General features: G+C 36.4%; 1 pseudogene; it reads left to right on the forward strand.

The window, feature by feature from the left end:
* The first annotated feature begins 396 nt into the window (after positions 1-396).
* On the forward strand, positions 397-21,149 carry LOC131148120 (DNA repair protein RAD51 homolog 2-like; annotated as a pseudogene).
* Positions 21,150-21,505: the final 356 nt, after the last annotated feature.

Raw genomic sequence — 21,505 nt, forward strand, 5'->3', positions numbered from 1 at the left:
TCAAATTTGAATTTTGGAAGTATTTGAAGAAGACGCGAGATATGAGTGAATACACCCACACCACGTGTATTCTTAGAATTAATTTTTCGAGAAACTTAGGGTTTCGTACTATTATTATATTTTTAAATTTTTATTTTTGTTATTGTACGATGAAAAACTTATGATGTCAAACACATTTATTTACATTACTATTTTTGTGTTTCTATTGTTGATTTTCAAATATTTTCAAGAAAAAAAAAATATAATTTTATGGATATTTTTTCTTTCTTTTTTATTTTTTATAACTTGTTGCCTAACTATTTAACATTCAAAATTAACTTGTGTTAGTTGCATTATTCATTTTATAAGAGTGTCTCTGCTTGCGGGGGAGAGAGAGAGAGAGAGAGAGAGAGAGAGATGGCGAACAGGTTAATAAAGGAGATGGGTCTCCCCAAGTCAATCGCCAACATATTCGCTGCTCGTAACATCCTGACTGCGAAGGTATTCTTTCGTCATCAATGGCTTTGTATATTTTTATTTAGCGATTTTAGGGATTTTTCGAAACTTTGATTGGGGCTAATGCTATTTACCTGTGTGGGTTCCAATGGTATATCCCCCGTAAAGCCATTCACTCTAAACAGTGAGTTTCATCTCACTAAATTGCCATTTTCAAGACCAACAGTCCCTAACACAACTACATCGGGACACAGGAGAGCCAGTTTATTGTGTTCTTCACCATCATTGCTCCATTTTATTATAGAAAATTTTCATTCAGATTCATGTCATGCATAGATGTGTTTTTATGTGGCTGTGTTTGCTTTTAAGTGTGAATTATTCAATCACAAGTCATAAATTAATTTTACTGGATTTTTTTTCTGATGACCCGCAACACCAACCTAAACAAGCACTTCAGACCCACCCAGGCAGCACCAAATCAGGGGATAAAAACGTTGCTGCCCATCCATTGATGCATTCCTGGTAATTCACTAGGCAAACCAGGAATCAATTTTACTGGATTTTTAATCTGCAAATATAATTTCTTTTCAAACTTTTACGGAAAGATAATGTGTCTTCTAATTTCTTCGAAATTTCATTTGGATACCTTGTTGCATTCTGATTTTCTGACATTGTGCTAAAATTTAGCCCTGTGATTATTATACATTCAAGAATATATTTAGCTATATATAGTTTATTTTGTATGCAAGAGATTGATAGTTTGAGTTGTTTGCTTTTCAGGATGCTTTATCTTTGACTGAATTTGAGCTGATGGAGTTGTTAGATGAGGGGTTGGCAGAAGTAACAACTGCAGTTGCACGCATCAGTGAAATTGCTTGTCCACCATATCAAACCTTGAGCATATAACTTTTGTGCATTGAGTTCAATTGGCTAGAGAAAATCTCTCTCTCTCTCTCTCTCTCTCTCTCTCTCTCACACACACACACACACACACACATCTTTGAAATTGCTCGTTGTAGTTTTGTCTTTCCAGGCACTGTTTTTAATGCAACAAAGGGTTCAAAATGCATACTTGGCTGGCCATCTTCCTACGCGTCTGAAAGGATTGGATAAGGCCTTGTGCGGCGGAATACCATTTAGTGTTCTAACAGAGTTGGTTGGTCCAGCCGGAATTGGCAAAACACAAGTATGTCAACCGTATAACAGTTTGGTAAACTTTGGTTTACTTCATATTTTATATGCTCAATGTACTCTCAAATTAGCATGAATTGTGCCATTTTTTTTTTCTTTTGAAGAAATGTGGCGATTTTTGCTTACTTGGTTGTTTGTTGGAAAATACAAGATATTGCTTCACTGCTGTGAATGCTGCCAATTTATCCATTTAACCTAATAGGAATACAAGAAATGTAAATCAATTTCTTTATGTCTATATTCAAAGTTAATATCAATCTTTGGATCAGTTGACTTGAGTTTTTTTGAGTTAGTTCCCATATTCTCTATATTTTCGTTTCAAAATTCTGCAGCTACCTGTCTTGTTTTATTAGTTTACAACTAAGTGAACTAACCATTTGATGTTGATGACTATGAGAATTAGTATTTCTAGTGCCTTTTTCAAAGAATTGAGGTTGGGATTAGCTATCAACGCACCAGTGCCTTTTTCAAGTAATTTGGGTCTAGGATGCCTTATTTTAGCAACTAGCATTTGCTATGACTCTTATATAACAGTGGTATGGTTTTTCATCTTATTTGAAACTTTTCAAGCTAATTGAGCCTATTTGATAATCTTTTGTTGATTATGGCTCCTCCTAGGTCCTTTTTTTTTGGGTGGGTTAGTTTCTTTTCCCAGTCTTCCAAATCATTTTTGTAGGGATTACTCTCTGTTTAAACAAAATGAAACATGGTAAATTTTAACAGTTAGAATGAAAAATTATAAATTTTGTTTAGGTAGTGGTCTTTTTATTTTGCTTTATTTATTTTCCCTCCATGGTTTCTTATGTATGTCAATATTACTTTACCTAGGTTTTCCTAGGTTCTGTTTCTATAAAGTATAGTTTGAGTATTAGTATTGGCAAAATGTATTATTCAACATAAGGTTAGAATCGCAGTTAACTACTAAAAATGATTGAGCTAGTTTTAGGTGACATATTTCCATAGTTTAAAAAAAAAATAAAATATTTTGTTCCATTTTCACTATTCCCATATTGATTCAAATACTAAATGTTCCTATTTCTTTATCCTATTGATATTTGGAATTGGAGGATTTCTGAAACCTAGTATTTATTTTCATAAGAAAAGATGATTTTAGCATGTGTGTATGTGTGTACATGTATTTATGTTTGTATTTATATATTTGTCATTTCATCGCATGTGTTTGGAGCAGAAGTACAACTAATAAGAAAATAAGTAAACAATGAAGACAAATGCGAACACAAGATTTACATAGTTCAGCTTATAGCCTACATCCATGGGCAAAGATGGCAGGAGAACTTCACTGTTGTGAAGAAACAAAATATAAGGGCATTTAAGATGTTATACTCTCTCACACTAGGCAAAGACCCAGAAAGGCACTTATAAATACACCTCCTCAAAAATAACTCCCCTTAAATTAGGGAATTAAATAAACTCTCCCTAAATCGGAGATGCAAATTAACTCCCCTTGAGATCAACATTTTTTTTAATTTTCTTTCTTCCAATACTAAAAAAAACTGTCATCTCTTGAATGGGAGAATAAACTCTCTATTTATTACAAATAATTTTCTCTCTTGAATGAGAGAATGTGAGATTTGTTGTGGAGTATAAATGTGTTGACCACAGCATGGGAAGACAAGTAACTCCTTTCTTGAATGGTAGCTTGAATGAGAGATTTATTGTGAAACATTCTGATGGGGCTTATCCATCATAACAAATCTGCCCCTTCAGTCACATATGGATAATAATTTTCTTCTTCTATCATCTTCATCTTATGCCACAACAGACATATTTCATGAACTACAAAATCTAATCAAGCCCAAGCAATGCTTTAACTTAGTTGATGCTAGAGACTTTGTCAACATATCTGTAGGATTATTAGTAGTGCCAATTTTCTTTACAATTATTTTCACTGTGAAATAATATCACAAACAAAATGATACTTGACATCAATAAGTTTTGTTCTTTCATGAAACACTTGATCCTTAGTCAAACGAATAGCACTCTGACTATCACAATGAACTATAGTTTTGTCCCAACAAGATGTTAAGTTTACAAATCAAACCCTTTAACAAGATAGCTGACTACCTTTGTTATTGCCATGTATTTTGCTTTTGTAGTGGATAACGCAATAACATGGTGCAGGCTTGCCTTCCAACTTGCAAGAGATCCTCAAAGAGTGAATATATAATCAGTAATGAATATTCTCTTGTCGAGATCCCTAAAAAAATCTGAATCAACATAATCAATAACATTGTACCAATGTCTCCCAAGTTCTAAACAAGCATCAAAAGTACCTCTTAGATACTGAAGCATCCATTTTACTGCTTGCCAATGCTCTTTACATGGATTAGCCATGTACCTACTCACAATACTAGCTGAATGCGAAATGTTTGGACGGGTAAAAATCATAACAGACATTAGACTCCCAATTGTACTAGAATAAGGAATATGCGACATGTAATCACTTTCTGTCTAATTGTGGAGGCAAAACAATTGAAAGTTGGAAATATGTAGCAAGTGGGGTGCTAATTGGTTTGGCATTTGTAATGCCAAAACACTTTAGAACTTTTTCAACATATTTCTTTTGTGTCAAATGCAGCTATCCTTCCTTTCGATTCCTATGAATTTCCATGTCAAGAATCTTCTTGGCTTCTCCTAAAATTTTCATTTCAAATTCCTTGGCAAGCAAGCCTTTGATATGTTGATCTCAGATTTGTCTTTAGAAGCAACAAACATATCATTAACATAAAATAGCAAGTAAATAAAATAATCATCTTTATATTTCTTAAAGTACCAACACCTATCACGCTTGTTCCTCTTATAACCATTGTCCAACATGAATGAGTTGAATTTTTTATACCATTGATGAGGAGATTGCTTCAATCTATATAATGATTTCTTTAATAAACAAACATGCTTTTCCATCAATAATAAAACCTTCAGGCTCATCCATGAAAATCTTTTCCTCAAGTCTACCATGCAAAAAATCTGTTTTAACATCTAGCTGTTCCAATTCCAAATCATGCATAGCAACAAAAGATAATAATACATATATATATGTTTAACAACTAGAGAGAAAACATCATTAAAATCTAGTCCTGCAATTTGAATATAACATTTAGCAACTAATCGTGCCTTATACCTAGCGTCCTTAGCTCCTGAAATACCTTCTTTTTTCTTGAAGACCCATTTGCAACCTATCATCTTTTTTCCCATGTGACGCTTACTAGTTCCCAAGTGTGATTTTTTTTTTTGTGTAAGAACTCAATCTTCTCTTGTATAGTCACTAACTACTTGGCGGAATCAACACAATAAATTGCTACTAAATAGGACAATATGTAACAGTTTCTCTAGTTTCATTGGTTTCTTATGCAACTTCCAAAGCATAGCCAATAGGATTAGAATGACAAAACTGCACAACATTACTATATGTTGACGGTAATTTGTTCTCTTGTCTAGGCCCGTATTTGGCAATGCTATATGATTCCTCTTGTGGCATCTCTTGTACTTCACTAGTGTTCTCACTTGAGAAAAGTTGACTAGTAGTAGTCTTTTTCAAAGGGGTAGTGCCTTCCTTCTATTTCCACCTCTTGATGTTACTGACTAGGTTAATTTCTACCAAATTATCTTCCTCGTTCTTTGGGTTAAGTATTAACGACTCATAAAAAATAACATCTCTGCTCACAATGAACTTGGGTGACTTGGAATCAAGACGCTAAATTATGTAACCCTTCACCCTATATGCATAACCAAGAAAAATAAATTTCTTGGCTCTTGGCTTTAATTTCCTTCACTAACATGTACGTAGGCATGACACCCAAAAATTTTCATATTAGAGTACTCAATATATCTACTGGACCATACCTCTTCTGGGGTCTTGAACTCTAAACTTGAGGCTGGAGAACAATTTATTTATTAAATAGAAAGCAGTAGAAATAACCTCTGCCCTAAAATCCCTTGACAATTTAGCATTTGAGAGCATACAACGAGCTCTCTTCGAGAGGGTTCTGTTTATACGCTTAGCTACCCTATTTTGCAGTAGTGTATGTCTGACTACCCTATGCCTAACAATGCCTTCGTTTTTGCAAAATTCTTCAAACTCGATGAGCAAAATTCCAATCCATTATTAGCTTTGAGACGCTTGACCTTCTTTTTAGTTTGCTTCTCAATCATTGCTTTCCATTGCTTGAAATATTTGAACACCTTGTTCTTGTGCTTCAAAAAGAATGCCCAAATCATTCTTGACTGATCGTTGATGAAGGTAAGCATGGATCAGGCGTCATCCTTAGAAGGAACATGGAAAGGTCTAGAGGTTAGAATGAATATAATCCAACGTACCTTTGGTTCTATGGATGCTGGTGTTGAAAGTGACTCTCTTTTGCTTTCCAAACTCACAATGTTCACAGGAATTCCATCTATCCTGTACTTGGCCACAAACAAGACCTCTTTTACTCGGTAATGTTAGCTCTTTCTTGCCCATATGTCCTAACCTCATATGCCATAATTTGGTAATAACAGAAATTGACATAGAGGATTGAGAAACTGCAGCAGCACTTGGAACTATAGTACCCTACAAGACATATAAATTAGGAGGTAATTTCTTTGCTTTTAGAATAACAAGTGCGCCTTTTCTAACCACCTTTGGTGGAGTACTTGTACCCTTTGGTATGAAAGGAACCAAGAGAAAGGTGGAGTACTTGTACCCTTTGGCATCAAAGGAATCAAGAGAAACAAGATTCTTCTTCAGATCTGGAACATGCCAAACTTGGGTGAGAGTTCTCACAACACCATCATGCATTTTGATTTATATCGTTCCAATCCCAACAATTTTTTTATAGGCTGCATTGTTGCCTAACAATACAATGTTGCTAGAGACTGATTCACATGAGAAAAAACCAGTCTTTATTAGGACACATATTCACTAGAGACTGCTTCAGAAGAGAAGGCCAAATAAGGCCCTATCATCTTATGTTGAGTTCTCTATTTAAAGGGTGGAGAGACTTGTTCATGTCTGTTTCTTTAGCGTCCTTTTACTTTGGCTATTTGGAATAAATTATTTGGTATATTTGGTGAAAAATTGGGTTTTCTCTTCCACTTTGAAGCTTTTTGTATTATCACTTAGGGGTTTTTTCAAGGGAAAGGGTAGGAAAGCTTTGTGGTGATGCACTGTCATGGCTATTATTTGGTGCATTTGTTTGGAGAGGAATGCTAGAATTTTGAAAAGAGCAGCTGCTGCTACTAACTTGCTTTGGAATTGAGTGGTTTATCTTGCATCATAGTGGATGTTGGCTAATGGCTTTGTCTCATTTCTTTGGAAGACTTGTAGCGGGATTGGTTGGCTTTGCTTCGTTGAGTTGGGTTTTGATTTATGCTGCATTTTATTTGGCTATTGATGTAAAGGGAGGATTTCTTATTCTCCCCCTTCTTTTCTTATTTTTCCTTTTCTCTTTTTCTTTTTCTGTTGTACATTTTTCTCCTTTCTAATAAAATTCTTTGTTTATCAAAAATAATCCTGACATATATTCTACTCCATCTCTAGTTTTATCAACTGAGACAAAATCATTTGCAGGCAACATCCACCATGTAGCCTCATTTTGAATACTCCTAGTAGTTCATCCATCACTAATGCAAAAACATAAGGATTCAAAGCAGACCCTACATACAGTTATGTTGATTGGAAAATCCTTAGTCATTACTTTATACATATTCATGATTACATATATATGCATAAGAAATGCTCCTTTTTTTATTTTTATTTTTTTAAGAATCCACAATAGAACTTTCTTAGGTACCTTATCGGAGGCTTTCTCTAGGAAAATAAAAACCATGTGCAAGTCCCTCTTCTTTCCCTTAAACTTTTCAATTAATCTTCTTAATAGCTTTATACATGCTAAAAAATGGAAGAGAAAGAGTAACATAAATCAACGCAAGAGGACTAGATGGTAGTGCTTGAAGGCAGAAATACAGTAAATTTAAAGATAAAATGAGCAAAGAGTGTGATTGGACAATAGGGGGCAAGGTAGATGAAAATACTGTTTGGAATAGGATGGCTAACTCTATCATTAAAAAAGAAAAAAAGATTTTGGGGGAGTGCAAAAGAAGATACTTGGGTAGTAAAGAAAGTTGATGGTGGGATCAAGAAGTCCAAAAAGTCATTAAGACAAAAAGAAACCGGTATAAAACATGGCCAAGTGTTATATATATAGAAAACCTTGAAAAGCATGAAGTGACAAGAAAAAATGCAAAAAGACCATTGGTGAAGTTAAAGTTAGAGTTGATGATAATTTATATATACTAGGCTAGGTACAAAAGGAGGAGAAAGAGACATTTATAAACTTGACGGACTTAGAAAAAAAAATGCAAATATTTAGGTAATGTAAAATGTATAAAGGACGAGAATGATATTGTCTTGACTAAAGAGGAAGATATAAAAGAGAGGTGGCTGATATACTTTGATAAGCTGTTTAATAAAAAGCAAAATGAAAGCTTGAACTTGGAAGTGACAAATGAGGGAAAGACCAAAAATAGTAGACTTATTCGCAAAATTAGAGTCCTTGAAGTTTTTGTTTTTATTTTTATTTATAGAAAAATAAATTCATTAATAGGAAGAGAATTAACAAAGGGGAGAAAAGGCATCTCCCAAAAAAATCTGGAACTGACCAGAGAAAAACTAAAACATCAAAAAACTGAAATCAATCGAACCAATTCCTCCATCTCTATTTAAATCCTGAAAGCTAGCTTCTCTGAAAATTCCACACTAGATACACCATAAAGAAGTCAAGAACTGAATCTTTTCCCATACCAAATATGAATTCAACTTCTTCCTGGAAAAAAATCCGTGCATTATGTTCCAACCAAAGACCCTATAAAACTGCATACATATACACTTCCATAGAGCTGCCCTTTCCTTCCTTCTTCCAAAGCCTGCATAGGAAGTGGTTAATAAACCTTCCACTGAATAAAGTTAGACCCAACTCTCTTCCATAACACTGAGCAATTTATTCCAAATCCTCCATGCAAAATCACAATGCAAAATGAAATGAGAGGCTGTTTCGGAATTCCTAAAACAGAGCACGCAAACATCTTGAGTGAGAGCCTTCAAAGGTCTCCTAATTTGCAGCAAGTTATTGGTAGTATTAATTTTGTTAAGCACAACCAACCAAGTAAATGCTTTAATTTTTGGGGAAACTTTAACCTTCCAAATCAATGAACAAAGAGGAAAGGTGTTAAAATCCCAATCCCTAGTATCATTGTAAATAATATACAAATTAGGGAAGTAGGTTGATATGGGGGATTTGATATTATTCAATAAGGAATTGTTTCCTTGTTTAGAATAGGTAATCGTATTATATATATTGGGATGTACATATGAACAAATTAATGAAGAAAATATTCAATTGTTTCTTCCTTCATGGTATCAGAGCTAGGTCTTCTCAACCCTAACTAAACGATGGCTAACAGCACCGCCAACAGCAGAGGTTCTATTTCATCTGCAAATATCAACGATGACTCAGAGGTCACATCTGTTGGGGGTGTGAATGGGCTGGACAACACAGCCTTTCCACTCTCATTGGAAAAATTAAACGGAAAAAACTTCCGTGAATGGGCTCAATCCATGAAATTGATGATTGAGGGAAAAGGGAAGTTGGGTTACCTTATCGGTGAAAGGAGGAAGCCAGACCCTACCAACGCTACAACCTTGCAAAGATGGAAGTCCGAAAACTCCATGGTCACAACTTGGCTCGTCAATTCGATGCAGCCATCAATCAGAAAAGTTTACTTGTTCATGCCAACAGCGAAGGAAATCTGGGAAGCCGTACGTGAGACATACTCCGACATCGAAAGCTACTTGCAGATCTTCGAAATCAAAACACGATTGTGGCGGATGAGACAAGGGGAGAGAGACATCACCGAGTATTTCATGGAGATGACTCATCTCTGGCAGGAGCTCGATTTGAGCACCGACGAGGAGTGGGAGTGCTCCGGCGACAGCACAAGATACCGAAGGAGGCTTGAAAACGAGAGGGTCTTCGAGTTCCTTTGCCGGCCTGAATCAAGAGCTCGACGATGTGAGGGGAAGGATTCTTGGCCGGCGACCTCTTCCTTCGACCCGAGAAGTCTTCGCAGAAGTTCGGAGGGAGAAGAATAGGAGGCGTGTGATGTTAAGGCCTCAAAATGAATCTGCTGGGCTGGACCTCACCGTACCCGTGTTTGCCCAAAAATTAGATGGGCATGTTGGACACCCTGGGCCGGATATTTTAGCTCTAGTATCAAAAGGTCCTGGGGGACCTAGTCAACGACCACAAAAAGGTAAATTGTGGTGTGAACATTGCCGAAAAACAGGTCATTTAAAAAATACCTGCTGGGAGATTCTTGGAAAACTGGCAGATTGGAAGCTTAGATAATTCCAAAAAAATCGTGGGTACTAGGCCAGCATTGACGGATGAACTGAAAGATTACAAGGAGAAAACACCAATACCGCTCCCGATAGTGCATTCAGTTCTAAACAATTGGATCAGTTATATAAGATGATTTCATCCATTCAAACATCAGGTCAGTCTTCCTCTAGTTCCATGGCTCATCGAGGTAATTATTTGTCAGCTTTAACTTCTACATCCTGTTACAAATCTCCATGGATAATTGATTCGGGTGCATCCGATCATATGACTGGGTCTTATCAATATTTTTCATCCTATTCTCCATATGGCGGGAATTTGAGGGTAAAAATTGCAGATGGCTCTCTCTCACCAGTTGCTGGAAAAGGAAGTATTTGCATATCTGATTCTTTAGCTTTACAATATGTTCTACATGTTCCCAAATTGTCTTGCAACCTGTTATCCATCAGTCACTTAACCAAAGACTCAAATTGTTCTGCTAAATTTGTTTCCTCTCATTGTGTTTTTCAGGACCTATCATCGAGGAAGACGATTGGCACTGCTAAAGCGTATGAGGGACTCTACTACTTTGAGGAGGCAAGTTTGAGTGAACTATGAAATACTGCAATTTGTGATTCTGCATCTACTTCTAGAAATAGTGAACTGTTGTTATGGCATTCAAGGATGGGTCATCCCAGTTTTCAATATTTAAAACGTTTGTTTCCATCTATTTGTCCAAATAAAATGGCTTCTGAATTTCAATGTGAAGTGTGTGAGCTTGCCAAACATCGTAGTACTTCTTTCCCATAATCCATATACAAACCATCTCGCCCATTTACTATGTTTCACAGTGATGTATGGGGTCCCTCACATTCCTTCAATCACACCAATACAAAATGGTTTGTTACCTTTATTGATGACCATACTCGTCTTTGTTGGGTCTACTTACTGAAAGACAAAACTGAAGTCCGCTCCATTTTCATAAATTTCCATTCCATGATTCATACAGAGTTCCAAACTCATATTCAGATTTTTCGTACTGATAATGGTACGGAATATTTTAATACTATCCTGGGAGCTTATTTTCAAGATAATGGGATTGTCCATCAAAGTTCTTGTGTGGATACCCCTTAACAAAATGGGGTCGCTGAACGAAAAAATAGACATATACTTGAAGTAGCCTAGGCATTAATGTTTACTACCCACATGAAACATTATTTTTGGGGTGATGCCATCTTAACGGCCACACATCTCATTAATCGAATGCTGAGTCGAGGACTTTCATTTGTCATCCCTCTTCAGAAATTCCAGGAACATTTTCCTACCTCTCGACTCCCCTCTAGTCTCCCGCTGAAAATCTTTGGTGTACTGCTTTTGTTCATGTTCATGCACACCATCGAGATAAATTGGATCCTCGTGCCGTTAAATGTGTCTTGCTTGGTTATTCGCCTACCCAGAAAGGCTACAAATGCTATGATCCTGTCTCCAAACGACTGTTCGTTAGTCTTGATGTCACTTTCTTTGAAACCACTCCTTATTTCCCAAAGCCCAATGGAGTGAAGATCGGTTCTTTGCCCTCTTTGCTACAAAATCTGCGTCATTCTCTCCGGTTACTCCATTCTCTAACCCATCTATTCCATCTATCGAGCCTTCCATTGAATTACTTCCTGACTCGCCAAACACAACATAACACTTACCCTCAGGGGGAGATACAGGAGAGCAAAACAATGCAGACATACTGGTTTACTCAAGAAAGCCGAAAACAAAGGATAGAGAGAATCTCATACTTGAGGCACCAAGAGCGTTGGAACCGGTGATGGCTCCGAAAAACCATGTGCCCATGCCCAATCCTGATCTGGTAATTGAGTCTTCCTCTGATAATTATGCACCTGATGATCTCAATTTACTTATTGCAATCAGAAAACAAACCAGGTCATGTAACCAATGCCCTTGGTCTAAATACATGTCTTATAAAAGTTTGTCTACGAGATATCGTGCATTTGTCTCTAACCTTGACAAGATGAAAATGCCAAAGAACATTCAGGAAGCTTTAGAAATACCGAAATGGAGAGAGGTAGTCATGGAAGAAATGCGAGCCCTAGAAAAAAATGGAACTTGGAAGTTGACAAATTTACCGAAAGGGAAGAAGCCAGTGGGTTGTAAATGGGTCTTCACAGTGAAGTATAAATCTGATGGAACAGTTGAAAGATATAAAGCTAGACTTGTTGCAAAAGGTTTTACTCATACTTATGGCATTGACGATATTGAAACATTTGCACCAGTGGCACACTTAAATACAGTTCGAGTTCTCTTGTCCTTGGTAGCCAATTTAGATTGACCACTATAACAACTTGATATTAAAAATGCCTTCTTAAATGAAGAATTAGAAGAGGAAGTATACATGACTATACCACCAGGATTCAGTGAAACAGGTGAAGAAAATAGAGTGTGTAAACTCAAGAAATCCTTATATGGCTTCAAACAATCTCCTAGAGCGTGGTTCGACAGATTTGCAAAGGTACTAAAGAATCAAGGTTATCGACAAGGGCAATCAGACCATACACTGTTCTTCCAACAGTCTGAAGGAGGTAAGAGAACAATTCTAATAGTGTATGTTGATGATATAATCCTTACTGGTGATGATGTTGTAGAAATGGAGAGATTGAAGAAGGTCCTAGCTGCTGAATTTGAAGTTAAAGACTTGGGACAGATGCGGTATTTTTTGGGCATGGAAGTGGCAAGAACGAAAAAGGGAATTAGTGTTTCTCAGAGAAAGTATGTTACTGATCTCCTAGTTGAAACCGGCATGCTAGGATGCAAACCTAGTGAAACCCCGATGGAAACAGTAAAGAGGGTTGAAGACTGTGGAAAACCAGTAGAAAAGGAGAGGTATCAGAGATTGGTTGGCAAGCTAATCTACCTATCACATACTTGACTAGATATTGCATTTGCAGTCAGTGTAGTAAGTCAACACATGCATTCACCAAAAGAAGTTCACTTAGATGCTGTATACAAGATCCTTAGATATCTCAAGGGATCCACGGGAAGAGGACTCTTCTTTAAGAAATATGAAAGCAAGGAAGTAGAGATTTTTACAGATGCAGATTGGGCAGGATCAGTGGAAGATAGAAGATCCACCATAGGTTATTGTACATTCGTCTGGGGAAATCTAGTAACTTGGAGAAGTAAAAAGCAGAATGTGGTGGCTCATAGTAGTGTTGAAGCTGAATTCAGGGCAGTTGCTTAAGGGATATGCGAAGGATTGTGGTTACGAAAACTCTTGGAGGTAGTACAGGTTCCAGTGAACTTTCCTATCAAACTCTACAGTGACAATAAGGCAGCTATCAGCATCTCTCTCAATCCAGTTCAACACGACATGACTAAACATGTGGAAGTAGACAGACACTTCATAAAAGAGAAAATTGAAGAAGGAATTATATGTATGACTTATGTACCAACCAAGGAACAAACTGCAGATATTCTCACTAAAGGGTTGGGACGACAGAGTTTTGATGATCTTATTAGCAAGTTGGAGATGATTAATATTTATTATCCAACTTGAGGGGGAGTGTTAAAATCTCAATCCCGAGTATCATTGTAAATAATATACAAATTAGGGAAGTAGGTTGATATGGGGGATTTGATATTATTTAGTAAGGAATTGTTTCCTTGTTTAGAATAGGTAATCGTATTATATATATTGGGATGTACATATGAACAAATTAATGAAGAAAATATTTAATTGTTTCTTCGTTCAAAAGGGATAATTTGAATAGGTCAAAAATTCAAAGAATGATGTACAAGAAAACAGCCCCGAATGATCCAGACACCAAGAACGAGCATATCCCTACCTGAGGATAATTTGCAATTGTTCAATATGGACAACAAAGAAGACAACACCACCATCTCCCTATCATTCAGATGTCTCCTAAAATGAAGATTCCAAGAGACTGGAAATCCCCTCCCATTATCCACGAAGAAAAAAATAACTCTGTTTGGCTCAAAGCACAATAAAAAAATGCTGAAAAGAAATGAAAAAAGAATCATTCCTGCGGGAGGGGTAAATATAGAGTAAATCTAGGAAATAGATCTCCATGGAGTCCTGAAAGAACATCTCAAGCTAGCGTTGGTATCCCACTTAATCTCATCAAACCTGAATTTGCTGCGAATAACTCTATGCCATAGGGAATTATCTTCCAAGGGGAAGCGCTGCAACCATTTAGCCAAAAGAGCGGTGTTTTTAAACACCAAGTTGCCAAGACCCAACCCCCCTCCTTTTTTGACTTACTAACCTCCGTCTAGTTTACTAAATGGTCCCTACGACCCCACAGACCAGACCACAAAAAATCCCACATAATTCTCTCTAGCTTGCTCCCAACTCCCACCAGAAATCTAAAAACAGATAAAAAATACAAAGGGATGCTAGAGAGACAAGCTTGGATAAGCATAATTCTACTACCGAAAAAAGGGCACCCTTCCAACTGTCTAATCCCTTCGCAATCCTCTCCACTACTGGATTCCAAAAATTTGCCCCTCTAGGATTCCCAGCCAGTGGAACCCCTAAATAAGTTAGGACCATTCCAATAAACCACAGCCCACGTCTGCTGGCCTAACTCTAATCCTCTCATCGGGTACATTAGGGCTGCTAAACGACTTTTCTCCATATATTATCTTAAGCCTAGAAACTCTCTCAAAAATTAAGAATGCCCAACATTCTTCTAAACAAAAGATTATAGTCGTCAATAAAGAAAATGGTATCTAGCAAATTGAAGATGAGAGACTACCACCCCCTCATTCCTCACACCTAATCCTTTAACCAACCCTCTATTAACTGCCCTATCTATCATCCAACTTAAAATATTAGCTACAATTACGGACAAAATAGGGGATGACAGGTCACCTTGTCTAATGCCTCTCTATGCAGTAAACCAGGATTAAGGTTCACCATTAACAATAACTGAATACCACACATTAGACTGGCAGCCTCCAATCTACCTACGCCATCGTTCCCCAAAACCCTTTTTCATGAAGACCTTATCTAGTAAACTCCAGCTCACTTTGTCGTAAGCTTTCTCAAAATCTGCTTTAATAACAAACCCCCCTCTTCTTATTCCTATGGATGTCCTTCTCCGCCTCATTAGCCACTAGGATAGCATCCACTATTTGTTCCCCGCACGCGCGCGCGCACTCCACATACACACGTAAAAGCACTCTGGGCTCTAGAAATAGAGCATTGCACTCAACCTATTAGCTAAGACTTTAAATGATAATCTCATACAAACTAGAGACAAGACTAATAGATCTAAAGTCTTCCACTGTAGAAGATCTATCTTTCTGAGGTACTAAAGCTATAAAGTTAGAGTTGATACTAGGGGGTAAGCAAAATTCAGTAAAAACCGAATTACCCGAATTAACCGAGCCAATTCAGTCGGTTTGGTTTGGTTAAAAAATAATTCGGTTTGGTTCGGTTTTTAATTTCAAGTACAAATCGATTTTCAGTTTTTGGTTCAATTTGAGAATTATCTAATTCAGTTAACCGAATTATATATTAATAATAATTAATAATTATATATAATTTATATGAATTAGCTCTAATCAGTTATCCTTTAGATTTTAAATTTAGGGTTCCATTCTGCAATTCCAAATTTCCAATTTACAGCCTAGCCTGTCTTCGCCTAGTTGCCCTTGCTGTCGCCAGACCAAATTCCAGTCGCCCTTGCCGTCCCCAAACCAAGTTTTCATTGCCTTGCGGCCCTTGACCTTGCTGTTGCCCTAGCTGACACCTGAGTCGTCTTGCGAGTCGCAGCCTTCGCTCTTGCCGTTGCCAGATCAGGTTCCAGTTGCCCTTGCCGTCGTGTTGCTGCCCTTGCCCTTGTCGTGGCCTCGCGTCCCTCGCCCTTGCTGTTGCCCTCCTCGCTGTGGCAGTCGTCGCTCAGAGCTCGGCTAACTTTCCCTTCCTAGATGACTGACTTCCCCTTCCCCTACTCTGATGAGTCGTGAACTATTGATATCATCTCTTAAGACCCAAAATAAAAACTCTCAAAGTTAGCCTTGGATTAATGGTATCATTAATTTTATCAAACATTTAAGCTCTGCAGTTTGTTAAAGATAATATTGCATCCATAGTGATTGTACTTTGCCACAGATAGAAACATGGATGCAATAGAAATGATTTTTGAAAATCAATAAGTTGACTATCAATTGAAAGCTGGTTCGGTCAAATTCGGTTAATTGAATTAACCAAAAATTAGGTTCGGTCGGGTAATGTTCAATTAATATAACTCATTCAGTTGGTTTGGTTTTAGAAAAATTTTAACCAAATTTTTTTGGTTAACTCAAACTAACCAATTGCTCACCCCTAGTTGATACTCTTGCTTAAAATCCCATTCCCATAAAATTCATTGAAAACTTTCATCTAATCAACCTTAACTATCTCCCAACAATCTTCAAAGAATGCCATGTTAAACCCATTCGGACTTGAAGCCTTATCTTTATCCATCTTGAAAACCACTCCCTCACTTCCTTATCAAAAGGTCTCTCTACCCAAAGCAATTGATCAACAGAGATAGGATCACAATCTAGACCCTCAACCATAGGTTTATTAAGACTACCCTCTGAATACAAATTGTGAAAAGAAGTTAGTTATAATAGAAGATATCATACGCTGTTCATTAGTGCTCCTCCCATCCCCCAACTCCAGCTCCCTAATCAAATTCTTCCTCTTACTACCATTGGCTAATCTATGGGAAAAAGAGGAATTGCAATCACCATCTTTCACCCTCTTAAATTTTGTCTTTTGTCTCCAACAGTCCAACTGCTCATTTACTAAAAAATCACCTCTTCCAACTTGTTATTAATAGAGACTCTTCTAGCCTCTTCACTGTCTAACAACATTACTTCCTCCTCCTTTCTATCCTAGCCTACCAACTTGCTCAAAAGACCAGATTTTCTAAGCCTAACATCACTAAACTCCCCGCTATTCCAAACTTTTAGTTTTTCCTGAAGCCTTTTTAACTTCCTCATAAATCTAAACCCATCCAAACCCCTCCCCACATACTCTCCCCATGAATCCCTAATCAAAAGCTTAAAAGTCGCATGGTTAAGCCACATGCCCACATGTTCTCAAATCTGAAAGGTGTAGGACCCCACAACACCTTACTGGACTCCAACAAAATAGAGAAGTGATATGAAGTGTTCTTATGAAGAGTCATATGAGATAGATTAGGGAACTCATCCTCCCACTCACTGCAGAACAAAAAACTATCCAATGTCATGGCTACCACTCTAGCCCCCTCAATTGACCAAGTGAACAAAGCATTCCCCGAGTCTTTGAAGTTAAGATGACTTAAAAAAAGATGAAAAGTGGCAAATCTATAGGACCAAATAACATAATTTTTTTCTCTCTCCCTTTGTATTTCTCTCGCTTTCTCTCATAAACGCTGCTCGGCATGTTGGCCGACCAACCTTTATTGTTATTATTATTATTTAAAAGGAAAATTTAAGATATATATAAAATAAAGAATATTTTCAAAAAAAATAACATGCCAATTGAAGTTTGGAAATGTTTAGGGAATCAAGGATGTATATGGCTAACTAATCTATTTAACACTATTATAAAAACCAAGAAAATGTCAGAAGAATGGAGGAAAAACGCGTTAATACATTTATTTAAAAACAAAGAAGAAGACTAGAGAAGAGAGTTTCAGAGAATCAATTTGGTTTTATGGTTGGGAGATTTTTATATTTTAAGAAGATTAATGAAAAAGTTATAGGAAAAGAAAAGGGGCTTGCATATGGTTTTTATTAACCTAGAAAAAACATATAATAGAGTATTTAGGGAAGTTCTTTGGTGTGTCTTAGAAAAGAAGGGGGTATGCAGTTGATATATTGAGGCCATTAAGGTTACGTATAATAGTGTAATGACTAGCGTTAGGACTATAGGAGGGGAATTTAGAGATTTTCTAATCACAAGAGGTGTACATCAAGGTTCTACTTTGAGTCCTTATCTTTTACTTTAGTGATTGATGAACTCACTAGGAATATCCAAAACGAGATCCCTTGGTGTATGTTGTTTGGAGATGATATTGTCTTGATTGATGAAAGCAGGAGTGGAGTCGAATCTAGGTTAAAACTTTAGAGAACCGCTTTAAAGTCTAAGGGTTTTAGAATAAGTAAGAATAAGACATAATTTATGAAATGTAATTTCAGTAACTTAAGAGGAGTAGTGGATAGAAGATTAAACCTGATAATCAAGAAAGTAGTTGCATTTTCGATATCTTGGATCTATCATGCAAGAAGAATGAGAAATTGAAGAGGATGTAATACATAGAGTTAAAGCAAGTTGGGTGAAATGGAGGAGTGTGTTAGGTGTGCTGTGTGATAGTAGAATATCTTTAAAATTATTAGGGAAGTTCTATAAGACAACTATAAGGCCAACTATGCTTTATGGTTTAGAATTTCGGGCAATAAAGAAACAACGTGTACAAAAAGTAAAATTTGTTGAATTGCGAAAGTTAAGGTGGTTGAGTGGTATAACATTAAAAGATAAATTAACGAGCATATACGCAATAAACTAGGCATAGCACCAGTCGAAGACAAGATAAGTGAGCGGCAACTTAGATGGTTTGGGCATTTGAAACGCATGCCTAGTAACGCACCTGTGAGGAGGAGTGACTTAGTTATAGTTTTTGGCTTGACAAGGGGTAGGGATAGGTCTAAAATAACTTGGAATGAGATAGTAAGGAAGGATTTAATAGCTTTTAATCTAGTAGAGGAAAATCCTTTTGATTGGGTGAATTGGCGGAAAAGGATTCATGTAGCTGACCAACCTAGTGGGACTTATGGGTTGTTGTTGTTGAATAGCTTTATAGCTTTTGTAGTTGATCTTGGGCATGAAATCAAACTGATTTTTTGAAACCCTTGGTTCTAAACTTGCTCTATGTTTAATTATCCTTTCCAACGCTGTAAGGCTTACACTTGGCCTCTTAAGGGTTAACACACCTTGCCTTACGCCTTAGCCTTTTAAAACATTGTTCCAAAGTTTAATTGTATGACTAATAAGTTTAGTTCCACAAGAGCTATTACAATTTTGAATATCTTCTTTATTTTTGTATTTAGATATTAAAGTGCTTTTCCTCCATTCTTGTGGCATTCCTCCACAACAAGACTTTGTTTAAAATTAACTCATTTCTTTTTATTAATTTATTGGTTGGATGAGGATTAAATGAAGTTTGATAATTAAATTTTATATGTATAAGATGAAATCTAACTTCTTTGCGTAGAATTTAATTTTCTTATATGAACAAGATTAACGCATTTGTATCAACTTATCTTTGGACAACATGCTGACTTTTTTGGATATTTTTTTAAATTTTTTTTTAATGTTGAACCTAGAAGGGTTTTTTTTTTTTTTTGCGCGAGTGTGTCTTTTCCTATTATAAGTAAATGTGCAGATTGCCATTCATCATCTCCGACTCTGATTCATCTATATTGTTAGTGTGACAGGTGATATTATAATCTAATCAAACTTCTGTGGCACTTTGCTATAAAGGGTATTGTGGTACATTTTTTATATGGTGCAGTGTTGATTGTGGTGCCTGTGCTGAATGCAACTTGGGTAACTGGGGAAATGACAAGCTAATAGATGGTTGATGCACTGTTTTTATAAGGGGATCCCTGACATAGCCTATAGAGTTTGTGTGTACATGACCTGCCACATATTTGTCCAGCAATTGCAAAATCTTGATATACTTGTTTTGAGAACCAAGATAAATACATTGAATGGTTTTTTTTGAAACCTATGCAGTGACAAGTTGTTTGATTGAGCTTAGTAATCTGTTTTTTTTTTTGAAAGAATAATCATGCCAAATGCGATGAAAATGATATTGATTTAGTCGCTCAATCATTTGCATTCTTATTTATATCATTCAAACCATTATGATGACTACATGGTCACTGAGATATTGTTTGATTGTCAAAAATATGAAATGTCATTTGCATGTGGCAGCATAGTTGTTTATGATTTCAATATACCTGGGTCCATTGCTTTAGAAGCCAATGCTTTGGATTGTCAAGGATGCGAGTTGTGAGGCTCAAGGGTTAGTCGTATAAAACTGCACCAACATGAAACTTCTTTCTTCTTTGTTAGATTGCTGCTTTACCTAAAAGCTTACCCTGTTAGCTAAAGACTACTTTGTTAGATGCCCACTGAAAGTGGCATCTGCATGACACAACAAAACTTTTTTGCATTTTGTTTTAGAGGCTATGCATTTGAGAAGAATCCTTCTCAAATTAGGATAAGGAGGTGTTACATTCATTGCATTCTTCCTTCTTCCCTCTTTTAGTTGCAGCAAAATACGGAGGCTATGCATTTGGAGTGTATATTTTTTAGGGAAGCATCCAACTACAGGGTGTATTGTTTGATGAAATTTAAGTTTTGCAGTTTTGCTTGAAGCTCTCATTATTAGCTTCACTGCCAGGGAGATATGGTGGCTTAGATGGCCGCATAATCTATATTGATGTGGAATCTAAATTCTGTTCAAGAAGGTATGAAGCATGACTTAATGATATTACTTGTTTAAGGTTTGTCATATCTTTGCGATGCTTTACAAAATATATAGAGTATTGAATTATGAAATTAGCTTTTATCAGGATTATAGAAATTGGAGCTAAAAGTTTCCCAGAAATATTTCACATGGTGGGACTAGCACAGGAGGTATTCAGAATATTTGTCTATTTATTCTTTTCAGTTGTTATTTATAGCAGAATACTTGAGGATATCAGTCAAATAACTCTAATCTATTTTGCAGATGGCTGGGAGGGATCCTAGTTTTGCAACCAGCATCACTTTCTGAATTCACAGAGGTGTGAGACAAAATAAGCTTTTATGTTCTTTAATTTGTAAATCTGAGAACTTGGGTTGCATTTGCAACGCTAGGAGAAAAGAATGTACAGTGAGAGTGTTTGGTCACATGCAGCAAAGACCAAGGGTGCACAAAAGTTGAAATTGAGGATCAGGGTTGAAGTTGGGGCCTGGTGAACCATGGTTCACTTCCCTACATTAATGTATATACATATATATTTGTATACGTATATTTATTTATTTATATAGAAGTATAAATAGTGTGAAGCAATTTTTGTGGATAAAAATACTCCTATTTTCTAAAAATATGACCAAACATCCATAAAAAATTAAGTTTACCCATGCTGTAAGAAGGGTTATCACTTTCTCTCAGGAAACGTGTTGTTTCTGTTTGATAGATGAAATACATTGTGTTGATTTAAGACTACTTTTAATTTAGCAGACCATTGGAATCAATTAGTAGGGATAATTAAACATGATCAGACATAAATAATCTACAAAGGGAGATTAAAAGAAAATAGCCTCTTATAAGTCTTTGTACACACAGCTAGTCCTAGGCCTTGATAAAGGAGTAGAGTTGTGTTATGTAGCTGACAGTTGACGTAAAATTTTGTCAGATTTTTTTATCATGAATTCTTACCAA

This window comes from Malania oleifera, chromosome 2, assembly GCF_029873635.1.
Source record: "Malania oleifera isolate guangnan ecotype guangnan chromosome 2, ASM2987363v1, whole genome shotgun sequence".
In the NCBI taxonomy this organism is placed as follows: Eukaryota; Viridiplantae; Streptophyta; class Magnoliopsida; order Santalales; family Ximeniaceae; genus Malania; species Malania oleifera.